Source organism: Cavia porcellus, unplaced genomic scaffold, assembly GCF_034190915.1.
Source record: "Cavia porcellus strain 051 isolate PalLab524CR breed Dunkin Hartley unplaced genomic scaffold, mCavPor4.1 scaffold_27, whole genome shotgun sequence".
NCBI classification, from domain to species: Eukaryota; Metazoa; Chordata; class Mammalia; order Rodentia; family Caviidae; genus Cavia; species Cavia porcellus.
Genome location: NW_026947510.1, coordinates 31,170,015 through 31,196,900, shown reverse-complemented (window position 1 = coordinate 31,196,900; position 26,886 = coordinate 31,170,015). Strand labels below are relative to the sequence as shown.

The window sequence follows — 26,886 nt, the reverse complement described above, 5'->3', positions numbered from 1 at the left end:
TTTACTGTGCATTTTACATCAATAATATTGAAACATTCCACTTTGTATAGTTGTTAGTATGTACTGTACTATTAAACCATAGCTTGTATAGTCCCATTATTTTGTGTTCAATTACAATGCCATCAAAAATGACTTGTGAACACATTTATTGACTTCATAAAGAGTTATAATTGTCTACACAAACTTCATCTAAAGATCTTTGTATCACTGGTCACTCATTTCTACCATTTTACAAGATCAGTTTTAATTACTGTTTTTTTTTTTTTACTGTTTTAAATCCTCATCTCAAAATTTAACATCTGCAGTCTACATTTCTCTCTGTAAATTATAACTTGTATATTTTTGTTTACTTGACCACTCCACTTAGATCAATATATATCTGGCATCAACAAATGTGAAAACTTAATTTATCTCTTCATTCTTCATTGTTGCACACACAAAAAAAATAGTCATAGCTCAGACTAAATTCTTGGAGCCACTTCAATTCTTTTCAACTACATTTTCTCTATTTTATTTATCATACTTTATTTCATATTTGATCCATAGGTAATTTAAAAATAAGTTCATTTTCAGTTACTTGCCAAATTTCTTCTTGTTATTGATTTCAGTTTCATTATAAGAGCAGTGATATAATTTCCATGCTTTTTGGACCTTGCTTTGCTATAGGTCATAGGATCTATCCAGGAGCATATTCTTTGAGTTGTTGAAAAGCATATATGTGTCTTGAATGGACTGCTTTATAAATAAATGTGAGGCCTCCTTTTATAATAATTTATCTGTCATCACTCTATTTTTCTATCTAGATGAACCGTTCATTGAAAGCAGAGTGTGTTTTAGGTCTTTGTATCTGGCATATCTTCACTCTACCTATTTCTCCTTCACTTCTAACTGCCATTGCCTTACTCTGTGAGACACCTTTCCATCTGCAAAAGCTCTGTTCCCTTGTATCATTCTGCCCTGCCTTTATTTTTCTCTTAATTTTTATTTACCTTACTCAAATGAGAAATATGATTTTCAGTATTATGTGTCTCATTCATAAATATAAGCTAAAATTAATAATAACAAATAGAATGAATATTGCAGAAAAGGGAACTAGAGAAAGAGGAGGAGAGGGGAATAATTTAATGATTATATTCATTGTGAGGCATTGTAAGTATATACTAATAAAAATAAAATTAAAACAATGGAAATAAACAAATGTAGAGTGTTTTAAAATCTCCAACTGTGTTACTGTATTTTAGTTTCTCTCCCATTAGGTCTATTAATATTTTCTCTGTATGTTGGAGTCTACCACATCTACATTATCTGTACATAATTTGCAGAATTGACTCTTTTATCGTTATATTGTGACTTCCCTTTTCTGTTTTTTTTTTTTTTTCTTTGTTTTGTTTTGCTTTGCTTTGTTTGTTTGGAGACACAGTCTTGCTATATACATTAGTCTCAAAATTGCATTTGCTTATATAACGCAGGTAGGCATCAAACACATGGTGATCTTTCATTCTTGGCCTCCCGAGTGCTGAGATTGCAGACATGCAGACATTCACCACCATTGCCTGGGTTCTCTTCTTATTTTTCTCTAGTTAAAATCAGTTGTACTTGGGGCTGGGGATTTAGCTCAGCGGCATAAGCACCTGCCTTGCAAGCAGGCGGTCGTGAGTTTGATCCCCGGTACTGATAAAAATGAAAAAGACAAGAAGAAAAAAAAAAAAATCAGTTGTACTCAGTACAGGTACAGTTTCTTACTTTTGGATCCCATTCACGTGGGAAATGTTACTCCATCCTGCCACTTTCAGTCTATGTATGACCTTAGAAGTGAGGTGACTTTCTTGTAAGAAACAGGCGACTACATCATTTCATTATATTCAAAGCAATAATATGTGGGTATTATTTCTTTCATCCATTCTGGTTTTTTCTTGTTTTGTAGCTCCTTTCTTTTGTCCTGTCTTAATAGGCTTTATGTGAGATTAAACCATGCATCGATTTAATAGATTTTAATCCATTGTTAATTATTTTTGGTTTATCTTTTATAGATTTTTACATTGTGGTTACTCTCAGATCTAGTAAAAGTAGTGATTTGAGTGCAACAAGATATTGTGCAAGCATAGCAAATTAACATGACTGTAAATATGAGGTAAAAAGCAGGTACTGTATAGTAATAAAACCCTGCACACTTGTATTTCATTCTTTCCACATTTTGAGCTGGGTACATTTTTCAGTTTTTATTATTTATTAACATTTTCATGTTGTTACTATTTTTAATTTCTTTAGGGTTTTTTTGTGGCCAAAATAAAAATACAAATGTTTTATGTGCTCATATTCACAAATGTTAAAAAAAATCCTGAATTCTTGTGTAAAAATACTGTAAGCAATGAGTTTCATAATTTTGAATGTTTCTTCTTATCCATTAAGATCTTTTTCTTTCAATTTGAAGAACTCCCTTGAGCATTTCCTGTAGGACTTCTCTGTTGGACATATATTTTATGAGCTTTTACTTATATAGCGATATATTTCTCTTTATTTCTAATGGATAGACTTACAAGGTCCATACTCAAGGTTGAGAGTTTTAATTTCTTTTCCCTTAATCCTGCCTAAATATTATTCCACTGTTTCCTGGCTTATAAGTTTTCTGATTAGAAGTCTACAAGTGAATTGGCATAGCTTACCCATAGAATCTAATTTTTTTATATTAATTTAGTATGTTTTTCCACATAACAATGTCTCTTTTTTTCAGCTACTTTCATCTCTGCATATATTTCCCATTATTCCACTGAATTATTTTTCTATGTTCTTCAAAATCAGGCAGATTACTTAAAAGAATCATTGCTGGGGAGTTAGCTCAGTGATAGAAAATGCCTGCCTGGCAAGTGTGAGTTTGTAAAGTTTCATCCCTCGTACCAAAAAAAAAAAAAAAAAAAAAAAAAAAAAAAAAAAAAAAAAAAAGTTTCAAATTTCAAATTCAAAAGTTTGTCCTTAGCAGTCACTATTCATCTGTTTTAGGTCTAATATTATGTTAGATGAGAGATATTATCGCTGGGAGGTTGTTGAATCATGTTAGCATGTGACATCGCCCCACACATTAAAGGAGTAGGTATTCATGCTAGTCGTCCTTAACTGGCTTCAATGTGCATTAACATATATTGTTTGTACATATTTCCAAATTATTTGCACACACATACATAGCATGTATTAATGGAATTCAACATCCCTCTATCGACCATTTCACTTGATTTTACTTGCTCTTTCTTTCCCAGAACTAACTGAGTTGAGGTACTCGAGGTGCTCTGTTTCCAGCTTTGCTTTTAATGCACTATCAGTGTACTGTTACAATTTAAGCACATTCTGTGTTGTCAAACGTGACCAAAGATGTTTCTCAGAAAATATGTTCATTTCCAAAAGTCGTTCTCTGGGTCTGAGGCAGGTTTGCTTGCTTCAATCACAGTCTGGCCAGGTGCTGTAAAATTCTAACTTGGTCGGGAAAAGTCATTCTTAAGTGACAGGTGCAGGGTCCATAATAGTCTGGTGGTATACTTTCCTTTTTCTCCTCAAAGCAAATGGTTACTCTTTCTATGTTGTGCTTCTGGAAGCTGTAGAAAGCATAGAATGGGCAGAGATGTCTCCACCAATTCTGCACATGTATGTCATGGCTGGAAGACACAACCTGTCAAGACCAGCACAGCACAGTGAATGTAAAAAGTCACAGTCCTACGAATACTTCATGGCACAAAACTGCTTCAAATTACCTACACATGATGTGACCCAAAGTAAATTCCAATGATCTGAGGCAATGTGTCTCTACCTTGTACCACAGCTGTTCCAGAAGGTCCAACAATGGGATGGGGGAAGGCAACATGAAAGTCTGCATGGTACTGTATTCAGCCAGTGATGCAGTGCGTTCCAAGACAGATTCCCATGCTTATTATGTAGCCCTGCCTCATACTTCATGGAACAAAGTTTGAGAAGTGATGATGACCAAAGTACAGTACACTGGGCATCAAGGCTGGAACTAATCTGAGTCACACCTGGTATCCATAGTCACAAGTACCTGCCTAATATTGGGTAACATGGAATGCCATGCAGCAGCTGGTGGTGATGGTGCTAACACAGGAATCTTTTCCACAGGGATGCAGGTCTCTACCTAGAGCTGAGGCTACAGCTCCATCCGTGAGGGAAGTTTAGAAGGCAGTTTTTTCAAAGGCCCACAGTTGCTGCCCATAAAGAAATCTAATGGGTTTAATATAGTCTCTCTTAAAAATCAAGACACAACTTATGTAAAGATTAATAAAACTCTATAATTCATGTTAAACTGCGCCGCGCGGCCTCTGAACCCCCGACCGGCAGGGGAACTGACTCACACGACACACCAGAATGCAGAGACAGAGGTCGCGTTTATTGACTCTCCACACAGGTCGTCCCCGGAACGTTCCTCCCTGATCGGACTCTCCAGTGGGGCTCTCTCTGTTGAGTAACCCCGCGTAGTCCTCCACTCTCTATGGTCTGCGTGTCTTCTCTTCCTCTCTACCTCCTGCTCTGTCCTTATATCTATAGTCCTGTCCTATAGGGTAACAAGGCGTGGCAAAGTCTGATTGGGGGACATCAGCTGTAACTAGGCAGAAGCTGAGGGTAAGAATACGGAAGTAGGAAACGGGCGCCATCTTGGCATCATTCGATGGGAGGGGTAATCTACTGAAGGCTTCGCTCTTTCCTACAGGCCTCATCTGCTTAGGCAGGTCCTCTGGCTCGGCTCCCGACATCTCCCCCTTTTTTCTTTATTAAAGGCGGTGGATCTAAGGGTCCCTCCAAGGTATGATGTTGTTAGATACCTGGGAGTGGGCCTACTTTGTAGGCCACGGCATGAGAGAATGTAGAGGTCTATACCCCGCTGTGCATCACCTCATTTCGATGCATATCCTCGCGCTAGGACCATGCTTGAGGTGAGTGGTTCATTTTTTCGCAGGGCCAGGCTTTTGTGAACCGAACCTGGATGCATATAGACATTCATTCCTGCCTTCCCCCCAGCTTTGGGGCGGGTGGCACTGCAGTACCCTTGGTCTCGCATCTCAATGCCAACAACTTAGCTCCATGAGAGGACCCTAATAGAGTGGGGTCTGTCTTAGGTTGGTCGGGAGAGCCCCTCCCGCCTTACCCGTCATTGACTCCATCACTCATCTCCTCGGGGAAGAAGGATGCCATCCAGAGGCACCTGTCTTTCTCGGTCCCCAACTGATGCTTTCCTCAGTAAACATGATCCAGTTGGGCAGCGAGGAAGCATTTGGGGGCTTAAAGGTGGAGAAAACCACCATATCATTAGAGAGGGGCACAGTGATATTGAACTCATGGGAAGTAATCGGGGCATCAGGAAGGCATGGCAATCTAGCTGTACAGTTGTGGGCATAGGTTCGCGGGAGGGTTGGAGATGTAACTGAAACAATGGACAGGGCTGGGGGATGTAGCCCCCCATACTATTTCAGCATAAGCACCGTTAATCAGCAGTAGTACCGCCAGGCATATTTTATGCCAGTTGACAGGGCGCGGTGCATGAGCAAACAAGAAGGCGCTCCGTCCCAGGCAGACCCCAAAGAGGAATACCAGAGTATACATTACCACACCCAGCAGTAGGTGGTTCGGTGCCTTGGCTAGGGTGTCATTGTTCTCCTTCTGCGTTGTCAAGTTGGTCCTTAGCATTATGGTCCCCTTCTCCTTTTTCTTCCTTTGTGGGGCTTGGAGTCTTTCTTATCAATCGCTCCGGTACCCACAGTGGTTCCTTTTCCTGTGGGGACACACAAACCGCGCCTCGGTTCCAGCTGACCACTGGATCCGGGCCCATCCACTGTCCCGTTAGGACATCCTTCCACTTTACCCATCCTTTGTTGGCGGGAGAAGGGCTACAATGCTCCATCGCCGGGGAGCGATCATTGCAGTTTTGATTCAAAAAATTATATGTAAACAGTGCCATGGATAGTCTTGCTTTTGGGGTCAGGCTGTGGCCTATTCCCCCTTTTTGTTTTGTTAAGATGTTTTTGAGGGTTTTATGGGCTCTCTCAATGATGCCCTGTCCTTGTGGGTTATAGGGGATTCCATGTTTTAACTGGACTTGCATGGTTTCACAAAATTTTGCAAAAGATTTCCCAGTGTATGCTGGGCCATTGTCTGTTTTGAGATGTCTGGGTTTTCCCCAGGCTGCCCATGCTGCCAGGCAGTGGTTAATCACATTAGACACCTTTTCCCCTGTTTCCGCTGACGCAAAGATTATATGAGAGCAGGTGTCTATGGAGACATGAACATACTTTAGAGAACCAAACTCTGCCACATGAGTGACATCCATCTGCCAAATGTCGCCGGGGGTCAACCCCCTAGGGTTAACTCCGACTGACACTACAGGCGAATGGGTGTCACATGAGCCACAGAGTCGCACAATGTCGCGTGCATCTGCTCTGGGGATATGGAATGTATTGGCAAGAGTCCTGGCATTAACATGAAATTTGTCATGAAATTGACGGGCTTGTTCCAGTGGGGACAGTATATTGAGAATCCATAGCGGGCGAGTAGCCGCATCCGGCCGCATTGCTCTGCACCATGGGCCCCGGTAGGTGCGTATGTGCTCTTATATGAGTGATAAACACTTTATGGTGTCTACTCGTGAGCAATGCCTGGATAGATAAGAACAAGTTTGTTACTTTAGAGGTTGGCTTGATTGGGCCCGCAGTTTCCAGGACCTGTAGGGCATTAACAACGTATTTCGAATCAGAAACAATATTGAGGGCCTCTGAAAATTTTTGGAGAACTGTTTGTACAATCAACAACTCTACCACCTGTGGTTGATCTGGTTCAAACTGTATGGTAACCGGAGACTTACCTGAGACTACATAGGCCCCTATCCCGGTTTTCGACCCATCAGTATAGATAGTTGTTGCATGAGCAAGAGGTGCGGAGGCGGTGATCTTTGGGAATATCACCGGATGTTGAGTAACAAACTGTAGTATGGGGTCCTTAGGAAATTGATTATCTATATCCCCGGGGAACACGCATCTCAAGATGGTCCAAGTATCCAGGCAGGCGGTCAGGGTCTTTATCTGAGAAGCAGTATAGGGCACCCGAATGGCATAAGGCGGGGAACCAAGATGTTGGATCGCTCTACTGTGCGCCTCCAATGCCAGAGAAGCAACTGATTCCGGGTAGTGTTCAATGACCTTGGCAGGTGAGACCTTAGGGTGCACCCACAGGAGTGGTCCCTTTTGCCAAATCACCGCCGTGGGCTGACATCTGGTCTGCAGCAAGCAGATTTTGAAAGGCTGTCCTGGGTCAATCCTCTGTAAAGTAGCTCTACTTATGGCCTTTTCAACCCTTTCTAAGGCAACCCTGGCCTCTGGGGTGAACTCTCTGGGGGAGGCAATGTCCGGGTCCCCCTTCAAGAGATCAAACAGAGGCTTTAAGTCAGAATTGGAGACATGTAAGTAAGGTCTGACCCAGTTTATATCTCCTAATAACTTCTGCATGTCATTTAAAGTGGTGAGATTATCCGTTCTGATGGTTACCTTCTGCGGAGAAACCAGAGTAGAGGAGAGTTTGGCACCCAAGTAGGTCACCACTTCTCCCCCTTGAATCTTGTCAGGGGCAATGTTCAAGTTAGCCTTTCTCAGGGCCTTGACCAGTTGGCCTAACATATCTTCTAACATTTTTGTTTCCTTTGCACTGATAAGCAGGTCATCCATATAATGAACGCATCTAATCTTGGGGAAGGCTTTTCGTATAGGGGTCAGCAAGGAATCCAAATAGATTTGACACATAGAGGGACTGTTGGCCATACCCTGAGGTAGGACCACCCATTCGTATCTGAGATCAGGGCTCTCCTGGTTAACCGTGGGCAGGGTGAAGGCAAATCGATGGGTGTCTTCCGGATGCAGGGGAATCTATGACATAGACTGGCCAATGTCTTGGGATCGCTGAGAGTGCCGGAAGCCCCCTTTGAACTGCCCCTAAGGGTTGCATCTGCGCATTGATAGCTCTCAAATCATGGAGCAGCCTCCATCTGCCTGATTTCTTCCTGATGACAAAAATGCGGGTATTCCATGGGGAAGTCGACGGCTTTAAGTGTCCAGCTTGAAGCTGGGTTTTTATTATTTCCGTTAGTGCTGAGAGCTTCTCCTTGGGCAGGGGCCACTGAGGTACCCAAACTGGACTTGGGGACTTCCAAGTGATTTTAATCGGGGTGGGTAGGAGAACTTCTTCAGTGGCCCCTAGAAAAAACCCAGGCCATGTCTGCCTTCCTTCTTCTCCATAGGTACAGGGGAAGTCTGGCCCTGTAGGGCAGAGCCCAAGCCCTTGCCGGGGATATACCCTTGATTCTTAAGCATGCCCTTGGCCTGAGGAGAACAATTGGATGTAAGGGTGACGTCCATCTGGGTAAGGATGTCTCTCCCCCACAGAGACACTGGCAGTTGTAGGACAAAAGGCTGGAAATGACCCTGGTGGCCTTCCTCATCACACCAAGGCAGGGTTATGGCGCTAACCTGAGGAGCTGTCACCATCCCTAACCCTTGAAGTGTGTTGTCTGCTGTATTTGTGGGCCAACTAGAGGGCCAGTCCTTCTTAGAGATGATAGACCGATCGGCCCCAGTGTCCAAAAGCCCCGTAATTTTTCTCCCATTTATTCTCAATGATAACATGGGTCTTTTGTCAAGTGTCAAATGCAGCCCTTCGAAAATCCCCGACCCCGCGCCTGGTCCCCTACCGCCCCTGATCCTCTGCTGAGAGGGGAATTTTCCGTGAAGGCTGGGGAGCAACAAAAGCTGCGCTATCTTATCTCCCTCGTTAATGACCAGAGTTCCGTTAGGGGATCGGACCAGAATTTTTATGCGGCCTGTGTAGTCAGAATCAATGACTCCGGGGACAACAATGAGACCTTGCAGGGCAGCTGAAGCTCTACCCAACACCAGTCCAACTGTCCCCTCAGGCAGCGGTCCACAACATGGGGTTTCTACGATTTGGGTACCCAATTCAGGCGTTAGTATGAGTCTGGTGGTGGCACAGAGGTCCAGTCCTCCCGAGCCGAGCGTGGCTCTTATGAGGTTTGGCTGTCTCGAGGGGACATTCTCAGGGTCCGGGGGCCCACTCCTTGGAGGGGCCCCCTCTGGCCGTTTTTTGTCTCTGATAGCTGTCTGCCACTCAAGCGGTTTCCGTCACTATCAAAGATGGAATGACAGTCCTCAGCACGGTGAGCTCCTTTCCGGCAGCGCCTGCAAATCTCCCCTCCCCCTTGGACGGATCCGCCGGAGCGATTCCTTTGGGGGCACTCACGCTTCAGATGCCCTAGCTTTCCGCAAGTGAAGCAGGCGCCTCCTTGGGGCCTCTCTCTGGCCTTTATTTTGTTATTGGTAGCCGCTGCAAGCAGGGCGGCCACACCTGCGTTGGAAAGGGGGCCCCCTATCTCCCTGCAAATTCTTATCCAGGTGTTTAAGTCCTTGTTCTTATGTGGTGCGATTGCTGTCCTGCATTCTTTAGTACATTGTTCGAAAATCAGTTGCTTGACCAGTGGTAGAGCTGTCTCCTTACTAGGGAACTGCTGCATCTTGCATTCTAGCCACAAAATCGGGGCCAAAAGTCGTGACCGCGCTTTTCAACTCTTAGTAGCCGCCAGTCTCCTAACCTCACTCTGCGCCCCCTAGTGGCACAGTTCCTCACGGCGCACCGCCTCCGGAAATAGGTCCCAAGGTGGGGCCGAAGGTAATTTCTCCTGTCGCCAGCAGGGGTCAGCAGAGGGTTTCTCTTTTTCTCCCTCCGCGTCCCCCATTGAGATGGCGCGGAGCTCGCGTCGGAGACCCCCGTAGATGCTTTTCCTGGACTGTGCTTCTTCATAATAGGAATCAGACGAGTCCGATTCCTCCCCCCTGGGGTCTTCCTCCCGAAGGGAACCTTCCCTAGAGTTTTCAGCTTTCGCCCGTTCGAAGGCTTCTCTCACCTCTTCGATACCTGCACCATGGACAGCGGGCGGGAAACCCTCGTTTTCCTTCTCTAAGCAGGTATGTATCATCTCCCACAAGGGGCGAACGGAAGGGGATAAGTCCCCGCCGAGCTCGGCAGAGGCCAGATCCCCCCCCAACCTCTCCCATGAAGGCAAAGTCAAACGTCCCGTGGGTAGGAACCACGGGGCTATCCGGTCAATCTCGGCAATAAACAGCTCGAGAGTGGCACGACTTACCCCAAGATCTTTTGTTTTTAACAGTCTCTTAAGGGCCTTGGCTAAATCCCCAGCCTCTTTGCTCGGTAATTGGCCCATATTCTATCAAAAGATACCCTCGGGTGGCTAAGATCTGCTCACCTCGATACCTGGCGTATGTACACCAGGGGAGTTAAGAAACTTGCCCTGTAGGTGCGCGCCACCCAGGGCCCAGGCGTACTCCCAACTTACCTGGCCGACGACCTCTGCCGTGTGGTAAGCCAAAAGCAGTCTGTCTCTGCAGTACGGGGGTGATCAGCTCCCCGTACGGGCCACCAAAATGCGCCGCGCGGCCTCTGAACCCCCGACCGGCAGGGGAACTGACTCACACGACACACCAGAATGCAGAGACAGAGGTCGCGTTTATTGACTCTCCACACAGGTCGTCCCCGGAACGTTCCTCCCTGATCGGACTCTCCAGTGGGGCTCTCTCTGTTGAGTAACCCCGCGTAGTCCTCCACTCTCTATGGTCTGCGTGTCTTCTCTTCCTCTCTACCTCCTGCTCTGTCCTTATATCTATAGTCCTGTCCTATAGGGTAACAAGGCGTGGCAAAGTCTGATTGGGGGACATCAGCTGTAACTAGGCAGAAGCTGAGGGTAAGAATACGGAAGTAGGAAACGGGCGCCATCTTGGCATCATTCGATGGGAGGGGTAATCTACTGAAGGCTTCGCTCTTTCCTACAGGCCTCATCTGCTTAGGCAGGTCCTCTGGCTCGGCTCCCGACATTAAACTACAAATATACCCAACAAGGCAAAAATGATCTTGAAAAAGGAGCAAATCCCTTTACAAGTCCTGAATTTAATGTATATTTTGAGTATGTACCAGCATAAAGACAGAAATTCGAGGGCTGGGGATTTAGCTCAGCGGCATAAGCGCCTGCCTTGCAAGCAGGCAGTCCTGAGTTCGATCCCTGGTACAATAAAAATGAAAAAGACAAAAAAAAAAAGACAGAAATTCAAAACAATGTGATAGCAGAAAGTCCACACATAATTTCATGAGTACATACTCCACTGATTTTCAACAAGGGTGTCAAAGGCATACACTAGGAGAAGGATGATTTCTCCTCAAAAATGTAAGTGACAATATTACATGTTTACTCCCAGAAGAATACAATTAGATGTTTTTCTTACATAGTACAGAAATTCAATTCCATGAGTACTAAAGATAAAAAAACAAACCTCTTTCAAGACAACATAAAAAGAAAATCATGATATTAGTCTTGGTGACAACTTCATAGATATGAAATAAAACACTGAGACTGGAATACTATAGGGGATAACATCAGACTAAAACACTTCAGCACAGAAAACAAACAGTCGATAATAGTGAAAAATCAAACAATGAAGGGGAAAATATTTGTCGGTGCCATAAAAAATAGTATGCAAAATGTTTTAGATGCTCCAAAAATTGATAGCAAAACTATCAATAAAACTTTTTCCAAGTACTTGAGACACATTTCACCAAGAGACAGACACATTGCCACCATGTCTGCAGCAAGATGCTCAACTTGAAGACTCATCAGGGGGATGAAAACGAAAGTGAGACAGCACTTCACATTTATGAGAATGAGTATATAGTTGGCAACGCTATGGAAAAATTAAAACCTTTTTACTTTGCAGATGAGAATGCAACAAGTCAAAGGCATTATAGAAATGCTGCTCACTTATAAAGATATAAAGATAGATGCAGTATAATGATCCAATAAGCCCATTTGTGTATAACTATTTAAAAGAATTAGAATCAGAGTCACAAGGAAATATGATGCTTATTGTTATTGCAGTTCTGCCCACAATAGCCAAAATAGAAACAATGTAAATGTCTATTAACTGATGAATTGATGAAGAAAATATGGTGTAAAACTATGTTTTTAATGCAATGGAAGTTCTGTTTTTTATGACAATTTGAATGAATCACAGGGAGCTAAGCTAAGGTAAATAAATGACCTCCCATTCACAGAAGGACAAGTACTGAGTGATAAATAGTCCCTAAGATATATAAAAATAGCCAAATTAATGCAATCTCAGAATAAATATACAGTATTTTCCAGGGGATGAGAAGAGGAGAAAACAGGAAGTTTCTAATCAATGGGTATATTTCCATGTATGTTTATTAAAAGGATTGGCCCATATTTCTCTTTTTTTTTGGTTGGGTCTTTCCGTAGTTTTGAAATCACAGTAATGCTCAATTCTTAGGGATGACTTTTTGGTGTGTTGCATTCATTTCAATTTCATGAAGAAGTTTGAGGAATATTGGAATTAGACCTTCTGCTCCGGTTGCAGATTATTTAGTTATATCATATCTCACAATATTTCCTCAGGATTTTCTGCTCTTTAAATACTTTCATTTGGGGCCTGGGGATTTAGGTCAGTGGCATAAGCACCTGCCTTGCAAACAGGCAGTCATGAGTTCCATCCCTGGTACCGATAAAAAGGAAAAAGGGAAAAAAAAATACTTTCATTTGAGTGATTGAGGAGTGGTATTTAATTTTCTAACATTTATGAATTTATGGCTATATTTACATTTCGATTTCTAATTTATTTTTTTTAATTTTATTTAAAGAGAAAAATTTATAAAAGCAGAAAAAGGGTACAAGTTATACAGAATTTCAGAGAAAAAATAAACAGGAAATCACTAGTTAATGGATTACATATTGTCATCTTAGAAATATTTATTTAAGTTGCAAAATTAAAGCATATAAAGTGGACAAACAGTGAGACTGCAAACAGTTCTGTTCAATGATCCAACAAAACTCAGTAATATCATTGTCTATCATATACTCTTAAATATACATGCAGTTATATCGTTTAGAGCACTTTCTTTTCCTCTCTTTTGTACATGACTATTACACTTTTTAGGTTTTATTATTCCCACAGTTCTTATTGCTTTTTTGGAAGAAAGTAAAACCAAATGTGACATAACAGAACAGAATCGGTCAAATCAAAAAGGTAGATATAATAGATAATGTAAAAACATAATACAAGCTGATCAATAATGGTTACCAAAATGCCTCCCGCTATCTCCAATAGAATTACCTATATCATCAGTTATAATAAAATTGAACAAAACAGTAAAGAACGAAACCAACAGAACCAAAACATTGGAGACATTACAGGCTTCAAAAGTAGATAATAGTCACTTTTTCAATAGTGAAAAGAAATACAGTTTGACTTAGATTATTTGTATTCTAGCCAACAACTGATTTCATTCAGTATCCATTTACATTTACTTTTGATCTCTTCTGATTTGTTCTCCTTTTATTTTTATTAATGCATATCTTTCATTCATAATAATTACATCCTTCATTAGGAATATATGCCTATGCAAAATATATTGTAATACTTAATATTTGCCATCCCATTCTCTACCTTAAGTACTTTTTTCCACCTCATTTACAAAAGTTTATTTCTAGTTTTCTTTTCCATTTCTTTCCTTTTCTCTTCCTGCTACTGACCCTCCCTTTCCCTTCATCCTCTACCAGTGTGAACTTGTTCCTCCTGATTCCCAATGTCTACCTCCAGTTTTCTCCTTTGGGTTTCTCACAAAAGAGAAACAATTTCTGTTTAAACTTTTCTGTCTAATTTATTTCACTCAAAATTATGATCTCAGAATGCATTCATTTACCTAAAATTTACTTAAGTGTATCATTCTTGATTACTCCATTGCATATAAACACCGTATTTTTATCCATTTATTTGTTGATGGGTATATAGGAGTTTCCACGATAGAACTATTATAAATCATGTTGCTATAATCATAGGTATGCACTTATCACTGTAGTGTGATGCTTTTAACTCTTTGGGAAAAATACCTAAAAGGGAAGCAACTGGGTCAAGTTAAACTTCTAGCTTTAGGTTTTTGAGTAAATTCTATATTAATTTCCATAGTGGTTCTACCAATTTAAACTCCCACAAGCACTTGAGAATTGTCCCTTCACTCATCCACTGCCAAGCCTCACCAGCTTTGGTAGTGGTTGATTTCTTCATTGTAGACCTTCTTTCTGGAATGAGGTGAAATCACTGTTATTTTAATTAGCATTTCTCAAACTACCAGTGATATTAAGTATTTCTTCATGTATTTATGTGCTGTTTGTACATCTTTATCTGAGAAGTATCTATTCATTTTTGGTTCCCATTCATTGATGGAATCTTTAAAAATTGGGGGGAGTTCAATTTTTAAGTATTTTATATATAATAGATATTAGATCTTTGAGGAATGGGAGCTTTTTAGTATGAAGTGGTGTTACTTGTTGATTCTTCGCAATTTTGCAGAATTTCTAGGTCTCTGCTGGTTCCTTATTTATTTTAGGATTGTTTTCTCTATTTCTGTGAGAAATTCTTTACATATATGTATTGGTCATGGTTTAAATCTCTATAGGAGTTTTTAAAGTATGGACATTTTCGCTACATTGATTCTGTCTATTCATGAATGGGAAATATCTTTCCATTTTCTGATATCTGCTTCAATCTCCTTTTTCAGAGTACTGTGGTTGTCAAAGTATGTATCTTTCACATCCTCTGTTACATTGATTTCTGTCTCATTTTTCTTACTGCTATTTTAAAATATATAGTTTCCCTAAATTCTTTCTCAGTGAATTTATTATTCATGTACAGGAATGCTATTGATTTCTGTGTGTTAACCTTGTTATCATGTTATGCTGCTGATTTTGGTTATTAATTCTAGCAGTCTTCCAGTGGAGTTATTGAGGTCTCCTATGTAGAGAATCATGTCAATCAGATAAAAATAATTAAACTTTTTCCTTTCCTACCCATATTACTTTTATTTCTTCCTCTTTTCTACCTGTTTTATATCAAGGAGCTTCCCTAAATCCTCAATTTCCCATGCAAATGTACATGAGATATGTGGTATAATTTTAGGGCTCTAGGAGGATCAGAATCCTCTGCAGAGTTTGAAATGCTGTGGGCTAAGACAAGCAATGTCTCTGGAAGCCTGTATTTATTTTTTCAGTCAAGGAAGGGATTAGAGTGGGAAATGTAGGAAACTCAGCAAGATCTTGGGAGTGCTTCAGTGACTTTTCTAAATAGCAGAATATGGTAGGTAGGAGAAGTATCTTGACCTTGAGTATAATCCTGAGGTGACTCAGGAAGGCTAGATGACCTTAAACTAAGAAGAACCAATGGAAAATCTCAAATGGGTGGTACCAATAATCCCAGTTCTTCCTTTTATCCCATAAGGAATTATGTAAATCTGTCAGTATGAATTTGTGGTCCCCAACATTCCGGCTAATTTTCCAGAACTGTATTAAGCAAGAGTAGTGAGAGCTGACATCTTGTATTGTTCCTGATTTTATGGTGGAAGCTTTGTTTTTCACCATGTAGTATTATGCTAGCTATTGGTTTATAATAGGTGGCTTTTATAACATTGAGACAAAGAGCTATTCCACAATTTTTAGGGATTTTAACAGGAATAGGTGTTGATCTTTGCCAAATACTTTTTCTTCATGATCACATAGTTTATATCTTTTTTTTTCTTTTAATGTGGTATATTACATTTATTGATTTGTGAATGTTGCGCTGTCCTTGCATGCCTGAAGTGAACATTACTTGGAAAGGATGCATGAGTTTTTGAGAATTTGCTGCATGCTGTTTGATAATATCTTATTAAAAATTTTTGGATTTATGTTCATTAGAAAGGTTGGCCTGAAGTTTTCTATTTTGGTTGGATCCTTGTCTAATTTTCATATCATTGTCATGCTCACTTCTTGGGATGACTTTAGGAGTATTGTTTCCATTTCAATTTCATGAAAGAGTTTGAAGCCCAGTGGCATAAAATCTTCTGTAAAGTTCTTGCAGAATTTAGTAGTAAGTCCATCAGGACTGTGCTTTTCTTTACTGATAATTTTTATTACTTCTTCACTTCTTGATTCAGTTTTGGAAATTCCTATGTATATAAGATTCCATCAATTTCTTCTGAGGTGTCCATCTTATCAGAATACAGTAGATAGTGATGATGGTCTTCTGGATTTATTTGAATTTGTTTGATTTTGCCCCTTTTTCACATCTTGGTTCACGTTGGGCAATTCCTATGTATCTAAGAATTCATCCATTTCTTCTGAATTGTCCATGTTATCAGAGGAGAGTAGGTAGTGATGATGGTCTCCTAGATTTCCTTGGATCCACCTTGATTTTGCCCCTTTTGTACCTAACTGTCAGCTTCAGTTATTTGATCTCCATTTTTATATAAGGTTGGCTAAGATTTTGTTTTTCGTATTTAATCTTCCAAAGATCCAAATCTTCAATTCATTGTATCTTTGTATTGATTATTTAATCTAAATCACATTAATATCAATTAATATCTTTATAATTCCCTCCTTTATATGTTCTTGGCTAAACTTGCTCTTCTTTTTCTAGAATTCTGCATTTAAACATTAGGTTATTTATTTCACCTTGCTTTGTTTTTCTGAATTTGGGATTCACTGCTATAAATTTTCCTTGTAGGACCGCTCTCATTGCACCTCACAAATTCTCATATTTCATACTGGCATTATTACTTAATTGCAGAAACTAATTTATTGTTTACTTTTATCTGTTAACCACTGGTTGTCTAGGAATATGTTACTTGACTTCAGTATATTTATATAGTTGTGTGGGGTTTTTTGCCATTAATTTCCAGTTTCATTGCACTACATTCAGATAATATATATAAAGTAATTTAAACATTCTCTGGGATTTTCAGGCCTGGAGAAGGGTCTATGCACAGCCAGATCACTTTGCCCCCATCTAGTCCCTAGCTGGCCTTCCTCAGGCCAGCCCAATATGACCAGGCCCGCTGGAGCTTAAGCAAGTAGCAGGTCCATTAGGGAGCTGGAGGGCAGAAGGAACGTAAAATTGTGGAGATGGTTTCACCCATATATTACCAGCATGGAGGCAGAGAATCTACTGTTGACCAGAGGAGTCAATGTCAGTTTTTTTGTGTGTGAAACCCAGTAAAAGTAACACTGGAGACTTCATACTTTCAGTTAAGAAAAATGGAGCTGCTGTGCACATCAGGATTCAGAACTCAAGTGACTACTATCCCTTTTTTGGAGGGGAAAAGTTTGGCACTTTGGCTCACCTGATCCAGTATTATGTGGAATGTTGTGAGCAATTGAAAAACAAGAATGGAGATGTTATCGAGCTCAAATATCCACTGAACAGTGCAGATCCTGCCTCTGAAAAATGGTTTCATGGTCACCTCTGGGAAAGAGGCAGAGAAATTACTGACTGAGAAGGGAAAACATGGTAGCTTTCTTGTCCAAGAAAGCAAGAGCCACCCTGGAGATTTTGTTCTCTCTGTCTGCACTGGTGATGAAAAAGAGGAGAGCGATGATGACAATTCCACGGTGATCTATGTCATGATCCACTGCCAGGAACTAAAATATGATGTTGGTGGAGGAGAACAGTTTGATTCCTTGACAGATCTGGTGAAGAATTACAAGAAGAATCCTATGTAGAGACATTAGGCACTGTACTCCTGCTCAAGCAACCCCTCAACACAACTCATATCAGTGAGGCTGCAATTGAAAGGCAGATTTGAGAATTGAGCAAATTGGCTGGGACCATGGAGTCAAATAAGGCTTCTGGGAAAAATTTGAGACCCTACAGCAACAGGAGTTAAAACTTTTGTATCATCAAAAAGAGGGCCAAAGGGAAGAAAATAAAAACAAAAGTAAGAACAAAAATATCTTTCCCTGTGATCACACCATGGTTATCCTCCATTGTGGTGACCCCAACAAGCCTGTGTCTGACTACATCAGCACCGACATTATCATGCCTGAATTTGAAACCAAGTGCAACAATTCAAAGCCCAAAAAAGAGCTACATTACCATGCAAGGATGCCTGCAAAACACAGAGAACACCTTTTGGTGAATGGGGTTCCAGGTGAACTCCCAAATGATCATCATGATGATGAAATAAGTGGAATGAGGAAAGAGCAAATGTGTCAGGTACTGGCTGGATTAGTACAACCTCAAAGAGCATGGGGTCATGCGTGTCAGGAATGTCAAAGAGAGTGCTGCTCATGACTGCCTGCTAGGAGAACTTAAACTCTTGAAGGTTGGAACACAGAGAAAATGGTTTGCCAGTATCACTTTGAGACCTGGCCAGACCACGGTGTGCCCAGTGACGCTGGGGGCATGCTGGAATTCCTGGAAGACGTCCACCTCAAGCAGGAGAGCATCATAGATGAGGGTCCCTTTGAGATGCACTGCAGTGCTGGAACTGGTTGGACAAGGACATTAATCATGATAGGTTATTGACATCATCAGAGAGAAAGGTATCAAATGTGATATCAACATTCCCAAAACCATTCAAATGGTGTGTTCTCAGAGGTTAGGGGTGGTCCAGACTGAAGCACAGTAGTGGTTAAATGCATGGCCATCCAGCATTACATTGAAACATTACAGTGAAGGAATGAGAAAAGCAGAAAAGCAGGAGGAAAAGGCTCAATTATACCAACGTTAAGTATTCCCTGCCTAGCGGACCAGGTAAGTGGTAATCGGAGTCCCTTCAGGCTGTGCCCACCCACAACACCCTGTGCAGAATTCAGAGTATCCAGTCTGACCTACATCTCCAAACTCTCAAGTGAGTGTATGGAGAAGGCTTATATAAATGTGACAAGTAGTATGATTTTAGGGCGGGGGGAGGGGGTGGTCAAAACCCTTAAGCTGAGTTTGAGACTCTGAGGGCTAAGACAAAAACTTCTCTGGACCATCCATCTTTATTAGGTCCAAACAAAGATTGGGGAAACTGAGGAAAGTAGGCAATGAGTAAGACCTTGGGGGTCAATTTCAAAAACTTCTCCAAGTAGTAAATTATGCCAATTCAGAATAATCATATTATCTCCATGATGTTTAAGGAGTGAGACTGCAAGAGTGAGATGCCTGCAGCTGCAGTCTCTATCTGCTTAATTGCTGTTTGAGCCAAGCGTCCACATCTGTGGCCTTATCTTCCCCTTTAAGGTATCTCTGGTCTCAAGCACCATTACAAACCTCAGCTAGGACCAGTGATTCACAGAGGTTCATTTACTATGAATCAGCTCCCATCATCAGACAAAGAGCCTAGGCCTAGGACAGACTCACAGATAAATATACATATTCAATTAGGTTTTAAATCCTGCTCAGAGCTGTTTGTCAGTGATCTCCAACATGAGAGAAGATAGTGCCAGAGTCTACAAGAGGGTGGGCTTGATGCAGCAGCAGAAGAGCTTCAGAAGAGAAAAGCTGCAGAAACTTCAGCACAGCAAGAAATGTGAACTTTCACCCTTTCTCTCAATGAAGACCTGACACACAAGAGAGCTTTCACAAAGGATGAGTTTGGATCTGGAAGACTCACTTTGTGGATGACTAACTTTTCACAAACAAAATTCAAAAATCACTTAAAGGCCACTGTATTGTTATTCAGTATTGCCTGTGCTAAGAAGACATTAGCTCTACAATGTAGAAAATGCTACATTTTATGGAATTTTATTTTAAATTGAGGAAGCAGTTAAATTGTGCTCTGTATTTTACCAACTGTGAGTATACAAATTCTAATTTATTTTCTCGTTTAATAACCTTAACCATTTTATTTTATTTTATTTTATTTTTTATTTTGCTGAGGGATGATGGGGACTGTTGTAAAAAGAAATAATTTGGGAAAGTTAAGTGATAAAAAATAAATCAAATAAAATGAAGTAATTGAAATTCCTTTACATATACTTAAACATGTTTTGTGAGCCTGTATGTAGTCTGTCTTGGAGAAAGTACACTGTTGAGCTAAGAAAAACCTGTATGCTGCTGGTGTGAGGTGTTATACTCAGCACAAATATACAAAGTTCATTTGTTTAAAGATTTGGTTCAGCTCTGATATTTCTTTGTTGATTTTTATGTCAAAATATTTGTGACAGTGAGTAGCAGAGGCCCCCAATTACAACTGTATTAGTGTTCATCTGATTTTTCCATATACATTACTTATATTTTATGTATATTTTCACCTATATTACTGCATGTTCTATATAGTTGGGTGTGCTGGCATTTGGTGTATAGATATTTATGATTGTTATGTCTCCCTCCTCGATTGTTCCCTTAACAAGTATACAATGACATCCTTTCCTCTTTTAATCAATTGATTTAAAATCCACATTTTGTCTATAAATAAAATAGCTACCATTTTTCAGGTTCCTATCACATGGAGTATTATTTTCCATCCATTGCCTTTCAATCTATGAATATCTTTTAGTGTATGAATGAATCTCTCATACATATCACATTGTTACATTTGTTTGCTGATCATTCTGTCAATGTTTCTTTTGACAGATGAATTGAGATCATTAACATGGATGGTTATAGCTGATAGATACTCATTTCTACTTGTCATTATATTTCATTCCTGTTGTTGGTTCTCTTTGCTTCCTTTCTCTTTAGTTGCTTGTCTTGCCCGGTGAGTCCATTCTATTGAGATTCATGAAATTGTTGCTTTCATTTTCCTTTTCAAGAATATCCTTAAGAACATTTGGACTAGTGATTGTGAATTTCTTCAGATTTTCTTTATAATGGAAATATCTTATTTTTATTAATATTGAAAGAATTTTGAGACATATATAAGTCTATTATAAGTTGTTTATAGAACTTGAACTACTTCACTCCAAGCTCTCCTTCATGTAAGGGTTTGAATGTTGAGAATTTTGCTATAGTTCTGATGGTTTTTCCTTATAGGTGGTTAATTTCTTTTCCCTAATAGATTGTAATATTCAAGTTTTAAGATTCTTTTCTCGTGCTGTTTTGGAATCTTGATTATTATGTACCTTGGTGCTATGGATTAAGAACTGGTGGTCAACTTAATGTCAGCTGGATTATATCAGCATGGTGCTGAATTTAGATATTCCACCTGAGGAAAGTTGCCAGCATAAATGGAGAGGTGGACAAGCAGAAGGAAGGCATTAATATGTTATTGTGTTGCATTAAGGCATTGTGGGTTCTCCTACATGTTGCTGTTTGAGCAGTTTGGTTCTCCTGGAGAAGCTTTGATCCTCACATCGAGCATGGCCTCCTGGCTCTGGAGGGGAAGACATGTGCCTCTTGGTCTCCAGGATGAACTCATCATGCTGGCTTCCTGGCATGTACCCAACTGTGCTTGTTGTCAGTGGAGCTCAGGGACACTTTGTCACTGAGGATGGCTGTGGTGACTTTCAGGACAGTGCTGGTCTTTGTTGTGAGTGTGACTTCTCGGCTCCAGTGTACAACCCTCATCCCACCATCCCACCATCATCACAGCTCCTTCACCCCACTGGCATGGACTTTATGACTTCCACCGCTGATTTTTGGACCTTCTCAGCACAGATCCATAAAACAGACTGGTGTGAGTCCTTCTTGTGGGCTCTGGACTTCCAGTTGGACTCTTGGGAGGCATTGTCACGGGCTCTGGGTTTTCATCTGCATTCATATGGGACATTGCTGTGGGATTTAGGCCCTTGACTAAATATCTTATGTCTTAGGTGTTGTTGATAGATTTCCTGCATTTTCTTGTGTTAACTCCCAGTGACCATTATAAAAATAATATTATAACTCCATGTCAAAATTCTAAGTGTTCTCCGTACACTGACTATCACACTTGGTGTACATTTTTTTCTGATCAGATCTAATTGTAATTCTCTATGACTCTCTTATCTGTGCACTTTCAGTGCTTAGAAAGTTTTCTGCTATTAATTCTGTGCACAAATTTTCATGTGTTCTGTGAAATCTTTTGATTCTTTACTGAATTTATTAAGTCTTATATTATCCTTCTTTGCATCATCTGGAAATACTTGTATTGATATTTCACGACACTTTCTTAATTTTAAAAAGTCGTTATTTTATGAACAGCAGCCAGAACCCTGTCTTCTAAATCTGATATTCTATCTTTGCATTGTTTTACTCTGCTCTATATACCTTAAAGAGAATCCTCAATCTCTTCTACCTGAACCTGTACTGTGGAATTCAGTTTGTTTTTCTGTTGGGTTTTATGAGTTGCATATTTTCCTAAGCTTCTCTGTTATTTTTAAATCTGTATCTACTCCAGATTCACTGTTTCCTTCATTGTGGCATTATCTCTATAATCGTCTGTGCAATTATTTGTTTATTTATTTATTTATTTATTTATTTTTTAATCGTTACAAGGGATCAAACTCAGGACCTCCTGCTTGGAAGGCAGGTGCTTATGACACTGAGCTAAATCTCCAGCTCCTGTGGGATTTCTTTTTTTGAGACTTACTTATCTGTTTTGCTATTCTCACGGCTACCATTTCAGAAAATTCTGCTTGTTGACTTTTTCTTTGAGGTTATGGTTAACCCTGAATGCAGAGTGTACTAACTGCTTGGTTCAGTGTTTCCAAACAGACCAAAAAAGCAACTGGATGTCCTCTATAAGTTCCACATCGATATGATTCTCCTTTCTCAGAAAGCCTGCATCTCCGCCTGATGGATGGTGGCTATCGTTGTTTAGGAAGAGTGGAGATTCTTTACCAGAGTTCCTGGGCCACAATCTGTGATACAAATTGGGATAAGAATGATGCCAATGTGGTTTGCAGGCAGCTTGGCTGCGGAACTGCCATCTCCTATACTTACAATACTCTCTTTGAACCTGGACCACAATCCATTTTGCTGAAAGAACCAGGCTGTATGGGAGACGAGACCCATTTGTGGCATTGCCCTTCCTGGAGCTGGGGTCAATACAACTGCAGTGGTCTACCAGATGCAGGAGTCGTCTGCTCAGGTATGGTCTGTACTTAATGTGTGAGAGAATGGAGAGTGCCAAGAATGTAGTTTTCTGATCATGGTAATAGGAGATGGGTGGGATGTAGAGACTGAGAGGTCCATCCATAAAGCTCAAGTACTTACAGCAGCTGATGATGGTCTTTTAGGTTCCCTAGCATTAATTCTCAAATGTCTATTCCCAGTTCAGTGGTTTTATCTGACACAATTATTGATTATATTATTTTTCCAAATACAATCCACCTATATAATTGTGTATGGGATTCTATAACTAACACATAATTGAAAATATCTGCAAATTACCACACATTCCCTCATTATCAGTAAGGCTCGTAGAAAGGGGGATAAGAATGAGACTGAACATTAGCTGCTGGGAATGCAAGCTTCTGTGTGCATAGCACAACAAATTTTTTTATAGTAAATAGATGTGCAACAAGCAGGACAGGGTTAAACAGACACAAAGGACTTTACCTATTACTGCAAGTTTACAAGTCTCTTTTTCCGGTTGAGTCTTAAGCTGGATTCATGGTTTGGCTAGAATGCTTCTTTGGCTAGAATGATCTATAAATAAAAGACACCAAAGTATAAATTCTTTCATCAGTATTAAAAAACATTTTCCTCTACATTTTTCTGTCAAAATCATTTGTATAGTACACCAATTTGTGACAAAAACTTAGTTATATACTGCCAGGTCACACAATACTGGGACATAAGAGAGTCTTAATATGTGTTCATTATGAGAAAATACAACATAGTTAATCCACAATGGCTTCAGAAAAATAAGGAAATTCAGGAGTTTCTTTAACAATAATGAAAATGAGAGGCAATTGGAATTATTGAAGAAGATGGAGAAGCTTAAATTATTTGTATTAAGGTATAAAGGGACTATAAAAAAGCATGTGAGGAATTTATGAGTTGCACTGGATTCCCAGGAGAAGTATGGAAAAATATCATATTTACATTTGTGTGAACTTACTACATCTACATGTAAAAAAGAATGAATCATAGGAGCAACTTAGGATTGAGACAAGATTCAAAGGATGACATTTTTGATACACTTGACTAAGGGTACCAATGCAACCTAGACCAGATAAAGATACCTTTCACTGCATTTTTCATTTTATCTCAAATGTAACTGATTCGTGTATATCAATAGCCATCTGCAGAGGAAGTATTTCTTTTCTGGCCAACAAAAGTTCCCTTGAATTTTCCACATGGCTTAAAAGGCTACCTTTGATTTTTTCTCACAACATATAAGCCGTTGCACAAAAAAGTCATGATAATTGATTCCTGAATTATACTGTGAACTTTGGGTGTCAGGTATTTTTGTCTCAAAAATGAGAAATTTAACTAAGTAAGAAATGAGTATATCCACAATATCCATACCAGGAAAGAATAGGTGAAAGCATCCTTAGCTCTGAATTCAAGGAGCTAACAAGAGATTTGGGTTGTATATAGAGTGAAGAAAAGTAGAAGGAAAGTAGTATGTACTATTACACTGCCTTGCTGACGTCATGTTGGACTTCTGTAATCCCAGCACTCAAAAGGCTGAGTCAGGAAAACCCTTGCAAGTTCAACACCAGCCTGGGCTACAAACTGAGCCCAAGGCCAGCCTGAACTGTATAGTAAGATCCTGTGTCAAAAAGACAAATAGTAATAATAATATGGCCTTTTTCAACTTATATCTAGTTGATTCTGTGTTCAACTTACATCTAGTTGATCATAATCAGAGTTTTGTCAAACACGGCCTAGCTAGAAATAAAATATAATTGTTGGCACTGGGTTACTTTAACACTTATTATAAAGCATATATTTATTAGACTTGTTATTTCTGGAATCCAGGCTGACAGAGTGAAAGATGAGCCATAGGAAAACAAGTCCAAAGAGAAGCTTGCATTCATTGCACCATGTTTAAGGCAATAGTAGAATATTAGGAACCATTTGATAAGAATCTGGCAGGATTAACCTGAAATATGCCCCCAAGATTAAGCAAGAAAGAAAAGAGATGAAAAATGAAGCAAAAATGTGAATACTTTATGCTCTTTTATTCTATCTTGGAATTCTCTAGACCTAAGTTAAATTTCACAGTTTCTGCAAATGCAGACTATATGTCTGTGTTAAAGTTAAAGTTCAAATGTAGGGCCAGTAATCAGATATCACAATAGGTTCTGAAATTCAAGCTCAGCCTGGGCAACTTAGTGAGACCCTATGTCAAAATAACATAAAATAATAAAATAAAATGCAAACTGTTCTTTTTGATGAACTTATAGAGATCATTTTTCATGTCTAAATCTTGTAACCTGAATAACTACCTCTAAGATAACAATGTCAAATATATTAAGTAGTGTTAATTTCCTATTCTGTTTTTGAAATTCTGCATGAGATCTATCATTCTTGCTTTGTTTGTAAAATAAAAAAAAATTGAAAAATATATTAAAATAAGGGATATTGTGTGTAACTGAGTATAGAGGCCCTGGGATCAATCCCAAATTCATATTGAAAGAAGAAAGAAAGAAAGAAAGAAAGAAAGAAAGAAAGAAAGAAAGAAAGAAAGAGAGAGAGAAAGAAAGAAAGAGATATGTACTATTACTTCAGAAATGAATCATCCCACAAAATTCTTGTGAAAATGAAAACCATAATTTACCATGGAAAAAATGCAAATAAAATGTGGAGATTTAAATCAGGCTTGACTGTCCTCTTAAGTCACACACTTTGAGTCAGGTCCTGCATGTTTGATGACCTAGCTGGTGGTACTGTTTCCCTCTAGTGTGCAGGTGGACCTGAGTGGAAACAGAGCTTCCAGGGAGGTGGTGGCTGCAGCCACAGGTAGAGCATACAGCTGCTCTGAGTTCTGCTCGGCTTGGGAGTGGAGAGTACAATCCTCACTATTTCTCTTCATAACGTGGCCATAGGTCTCATACTCTTAAAAGCTATAAAACTGTAGATAGTTTTGCAATTTTATCCTTATTTTTCTATATATATATATATATATATATATATATATATATATATCTCCAATATTGTGTTCTTATCATAATATGAATTTAAATGAACTTATAAAGACACTTTGAAACCTAGACAGTTTCCTAAGCAACTCTGAGAAATTTCAGCCTGTCCAATTGGAACATGCTAAGATACTATTAAAAAAAAAATAGATGAATATATTTGCTGTTCATCCCATTTTGCTTGCTTGTTCAACAACAAAATGCTGCTAAATATGCCTCTCTCTTGAGAAAGTCAGATGTTGATATAGCTCTTCATTACAATTACTCATTATTATTTAACAGTTCTTGCTAGAGTTCATGCTTATAGTCACATTTCCCCCAAGATTTTTGAATGCATTGTTGAAATTCCCTCCAGATCATCATCCCTAGAAGTCTCTTGGTTTCTTAAAATTTTACTTCATAGGAACAAAATACTCTAAAAAAATTAAATAAGTTAATTTAATTAAATAAGTTAAATAATCTCAAAAAATTAAAAAGAAACAGCAAAGAAAGACAAAGTCTCAAACAGTTTAATTAATTCCAGTCTAGTTCTTCACTATTCTTTCCGTCTTCTGTTGGGAAGTGTGTTTTTAATACCTTGATCATATTACTGTCAATAATCTGATTTCTACCTTAGTCTCTTACTGCATTCATGAAGTTCAAAAATATTGAAATTTTTTCATGGATTTACAACTGTCCACATAGTTGTCATTATAACTTAGGCATTGAAGATTTTGGAACTGATACAATGAAAATGATAAGCCTAATCTGTTTCTTAATTGAAGCAAATTCAGTGGCCATAAATTTTGCAATGATCTTGCAAGTTCCTGAAGAATTGTCAAGCCCTCCCTCACGTGAGTTTAACGTTAACACCCCTTAAGAACCAACTTCTCCTAATTCCCAAGATCCAGCCCAGGGCGACACCAGCTCTACCACATAATCTCTTGCAGATTCTAAACCGG

General features: G+C 39.6%; 1 protein-coding gene and 1 pseudogene across 1 annotated transcript in view; both read left to right on the top strand.

The window, feature by feature from the left end:
• LOC100734065 (antigen WC1.1-like) overlaps window positions 1–26,886 on the top strand; it is a 122,470-nt gene that overhangs the window by 70,386 nt on the left and 25,198 nt on the right. The window lies entirely within an intron of this gene.
• On the top strand, window positions 11,714–26,864 carry LOC100734347 (tyrosine-protein phosphatase non-receptor type 11-like; annotated as a pseudogene).